The sequence below is a fragment of the Triticum dicoccoides genome, chromosome 7B (assembly GCF_002162155.2).
Source record: "Triticum dicoccoides isolate Atlit2015 ecotype Zavitan chromosome 7B, WEW_v2.0, whole genome shotgun sequence".
Classification (NCBI taxonomy): domain Eukaryota; kingdom Viridiplantae; phylum Streptophyta; class Magnoliopsida; order Poales; family Poaceae; genus Triticum; species Triticum dicoccoides.
This window is the reverse complement of record NC_041393.1, coordinates 141300181-141305431: the sequence shown is the minus strand read 5'-3', so window position 1 is coordinate 141305431 and position 5251 is coordinate 141300181.

Below are 5251 nucleotides of genomic sequence, written 5' to 3'. Positions count from 1 at the left end.
AGAAAGTGGTTATGCTGGTTCTGATGGAAATGAGCCTGAGCAGGGACTGGGTGTGGGTTACCAAATGCAGGAACCGGGTCTTCATCAGGTGCTTCTCTGCCTAATGGAGTGTCTTGCAGAATCACCATAGGTACCAAGAGGGTAGCAGTATCATCTCCTTCTCCAATAGCGATGCTGGAAGGAATATCTCTCAGTTCTTCCACCTTTATTTTGACCATAAGATTTGCCCGAGTGCTCCTGTTTCTATCCCACATCACAAACTTGCCAAATTTACTGATAGCATTGCTAATCTCATGAATGTTGCGACGGTCCAAAGGAAATCCACATAACAAGATCCACACCTCTCTGCTAAGATTGAGTTTGCGCCAATTCAGACCTTGATTATGATTCTCAAAATTGACATGTACATCAGTGAAGGGGTGCGGGCTGCTGTTTACTAATTCATCCCGATCAAACACACTATCGAACTTGATGTAGGCTTGTTCGAATGGGCAGGGTGAAATCTCAGAAAATCCCAGGTGCTTAACATTAGTAAGAAACTCAGAGAGTACCTCACGAACAGTAGAAAATTGGACCGGCAGGTTGGGCATCGGTACGATGGTAGCAATGGCCCATTCTTCATGCGCTGCTGGTACCGCTCCAGTCAGGATACGAATGCGCACCAGCCTACCCGCAACGTCGACGCGCTGGTGACCGGCAGGGATGAAGGGGCTCGGGTCGAACGAGAAGGCCGCCATGGATTGTGCGGATGAGGGGGAAGAAGGGTGGATTGTGAGGCGGAGAGAAGAGGAAAGAGCACTGTCTTGGATGGCCGCAGCTCTCAATCTTTGGGCGATGGATGGAGTGGCAGGATTGTAATGGCGGATGGCCGCTTCGGCCGAAATCGAGGCGTCTCCTCTGTTTTCTTGGTAAGCAGGGGTAATGATTGACCCTCTGACTAGCTGATTAGTCTCATTCGCGGCAACAGTGATGATTTGCCTCGGAATCAAAAGATTCGGTGTCGCGTTGGATGTGGGCTGAGACGGCAGGGTGGGTTGCCTAGTGGGCTGAAGGACTGGGCTTGAGTTGGGCTGCTTAGCAGAGAAACAGTCCCGGGCGATGTGGCCCCAACGCTTACAATTTCTACATTTAATCCTATTAGTGCAGCTGGGCCTAAGATGACCATGCATGAGGCACCTAACGCAATAAAGCCCATTAAACGCGGTTTGAATGGGCGGATTGCCCGCCCTCTCATTACTGTCCTTGAATGGTTACGGGCGACGATCACGACCGGAAGGATGAACAGAATGCTGTTGGTGTGATCGAGCTGGAGATCTGATCGGGGTGGGAGCATGCTGGTTGTACGAAGTGGGTGTACAAAGAGCCTGAAGGTATGATTTTCTAGGATGATCACGGAAGACATGAGTCCATGCATCTTCCTTCTCTTGGAGATATTGATCAAGTTCCCAAGAGGAATTAGGGCCTCCAGATCCCCATAGGAGAAAGTTGATATTGAGAAGAGGTAGAGAGATGTTACCTCCTTTTATGATAGAGAAACCAACTTCTTTGGAAGAAACCGAGAACCGAAAAGACCAATTTTGAAGCAATTGAACCTTGAACAGGGATGCCCGGCCACCGAAACAGGACAGGAGGATCGTGGCAACAGATTCCACCGTGAGCCTGATCCGCGAACGGGTGAACTCAGCAACTAAAATGAATTCCTCCATATCTTTACCTTCTTCATAGTTGATGGGTACTCCCCATTTCCTCCACACTTCAGTAGCGAAATCTTGACCCAAGTCGAAGTTCAGATCCGCGAGAGACATCTTGACGGCTATGGTTTGGGAAATATAAGAGCAACTCTATAAGAGTTCCTAGATGTATCCTAGACAGACCCTTCAAAAAAATCGGTGCGAAACCAATAGTACATGAATGATATTACTTTTCTTAGTGAAAGAGAGATTGCCCCTCCGATTTGATAGAAAGAAATCAACTAGTCTTCTACAAACTACACACTACTGCAACTAAGGACTCCAGAGAAAATAACCAGGCTTACATCACTGGGAGACGAAGATACACGTCGTAAACCAGATCATGCAAGATCATAAACGAGGCCATGCAATCGGCTGGAAACCTCCCCAGACTCCAAAACAAGCCAATTGAAAGGGGAACATAAACATTTGATGCTAAAGTTCCAGCTCATCATCTCCAAAATAGACCAGCTCATTATCCAGGAACACATCATTTGGATCAAAGCCATTGGATTAGAGATAATTTTCTCTCAAAAATAATATAATTGCCACATCTCCAAATTGCCCAAAACATTTAAGCAATGCCTACAAGCACCAACCGTCTTCTTTGGGGAATCCCTTAATCCAACTCCCTAAGCATTTAGACAAACTAGCAGGAGTAGATTTCAAATCAAAATCACATTTCAATAAGCTCCAAAGAAGCCTAGCAGCATGCCACTGAAAAATGGATGATCAATATTCTCATCATGCCCACAATAAACACACATTTTGGTAACCTTCCATCCTCCCCTAGTAACTTTTCCTTAGTGAGGATACTTTTCTTAACCATTAACCACAAAAGATCTTGATTTTTTTAGGGAATTTTTATATTCCATAGAAATTTCGAAGGAAAATGTTTAATCAAATATTTATAAAGAGATCTGACAGTGAACTTTCTATCAGCAATGAGCATCCATTTGAATCTTTTCCTCCTAACTTTCTAACATCATCACATCGTAATTTCAAATTGTTCCAGAACTCCAGGGTTTTCCCTAGAAGAGTTCTTCTAAAAGTAAATCCCTCCCATGCTTTATTAATAACCTCAATCATACCCTGCAAAAAAACCTCAATCATAGAAATATTATGATCAAACTTAGATGATTTGAGAGTTTCAGAGGTTTATCCCCCACCCACCAGTCTTCCAAGAATCTTTTATTTCCCCATGTCGAGTCACCTTTTTACAATGTTGATAAAATAGATCTTTAACTTTCAAAATGCTAGGCCAAAAATGGTAATCCCAAACATTACGCTTGATGTGAGAATGCATTTCGCTTGAACATATTTATTTATAAGAACCTCTTCCCACAGTTCAAATCCAATCTCTAGCTTTCAGATATATTTGGCATGAGAAATTTATTCATAAGTTCTACATTAAAATAGATAAGCGCCCCCCCCCCCCGGTCTTTGGGTTGACAGCAGGTTTTCCATTTCACCAAATGATGTTATTTTTTCTCTTCTCCAGGCTTTGACACCAACCTAGCCCTATAAAAATAGTTTTCTCCTCACCCTGGTAGGAATTGCGTAGAAGGACATCATAAAGACAAGGACATTTGTCAAGAATGCATGAAGCAGAGTAACCCTACCAGCCATATTCAATAATTTTCCTTGCCAGCGCCCACATCTCTTCTCTATTTACTTTATCACCCCATTCCGGTGTTTGTTTCTAGTTCTCACACTAGAAATAGGTACACCCGAATATCTTAGGGGATCGGAACCTAATTCACATGTAAAGATTGCATGATATAGATTGGCTTTTCCACATCCTTGCTAAAAAGGAAGAGTTCTTGGCATTTGTTCAAATGCATAGAGAATAATTTTCAAAATTATAGCACTGTTCTCATCATCTCACAATAGAAATGTAGTATGATCGGCATATGGCGTCATATTCACCCTTTGTCTAAAGAGTCTTCTAACACCCCTTTAACAAAACATTTTATTTAGCTTTACCCATAATAATTTCCAAAGCATCAGTAGTCATATCAAACAATAAAGGTGAGAAGGCATCTCCTTGTCTCAAAAATCTTTTATGAGCTTTAAAATAAGGCCCAATGTTATCATTCACTCTAATTCTCACATGTCCCCCCTTCACACCACACATCATCAAATCCTTTGAGCTTCAACATCTGATGCACAAAAGGCCCATTTGATTTTATCTAAGCTTTTTCTAAGTCAAATTTGAAGAGAAGAGCATAATGTTATCTATGATGTATAGTATTCAAGGCTTAATGTAAAACTACCACCCCCTTCGTAATATATTTGTATTTCACTAAAGCAGTCCAAGTATGAGGCATGACAGGGATCACCACTTTGCTATGTTTGTTCATTAGGACTCTAGTAATAATTTTAAAGCTCACATTAAATAGGATGATAGGTCTAAATTTGCTTAGCATATATGGTCTTAAGAACCTAAGTAATAATACCATAATTCAATCTGGCAACATACTGTCATCTAAAAATCTTTAAATTAGGATTAAAATTTTGACCAATTCCTGTTTTTTGGGGTAATTTCTCTCACTTCGGCTCATTTTGGGATAAAATGGATTAACTCTATTTTTTATATGTGGGTGAAATAGATATAAGTAGTGATGTTCTACGCGTAACTGTGCATAATACCTAGCTAGTTGTTATTATACTAACAAAAAAGAGTACATTATCTTTTTTCTAGAATGCACAATCATGTGTATCTTGCATTCGGAGAAAAAAGGGTACAACCATACAAAGACCCATCCACCGTTCTACAAACTAGGTCTGCAGCCCTACCGCACACAAGACTACTCACGGCTAATCCATCTAGCTAGATCCGTCCTAAACGCTTGTAGATTAGACCTTAGCAAACCCATGTCCATCTTTCAACCTCCTTGAGAACATGTAATTAATGCCGGCACGAAGGGAGAAGCCCTGTCGAAGACAATTGCATTTCGATGCTTCCAAATCTCCCAAAGTGCTCATAACAATATGTTGTCGAACTCCTTTCTGGACAGAGTAGGAATGCTATGAGATGTTCCCCATTGCGAGAGTGCATCCTGCGATGTAGTGGTCTCGCCCTGTTGGAGGAATGACCCCCGGGTACCCCAAAGACGGCGAAACAACGCTTCAAGACATCGGGGCAGCCAACGCCTCTCAGCCTGACTGCCCCGGCCAGCTCACCATCCGGCTGTCCAGCCGGCTCCTCATCCGGCTGCTCCAACCAGCCTGCTATGCGAAGTCAACTACAGCGTCCCATTCGACAAGACGGCTGTACCCGGCACTATTGAGCAATAGTGCCACACTGTAGCCTGCATCACACATAGCTTAGCTGTCAAGCTACACATGACTTGAGACGTAAGCTACTCACTATAGCTTACACCTTAAGCCACACATGCCCACACCTATATATACTAGCACACATCCATCCATCCATGAAGATGGACTCCCCACAGCCACAAGCTCCACCCACGACCACTAGTGTCAGGTGCACCACTATACTGCTACATGTACCCTGG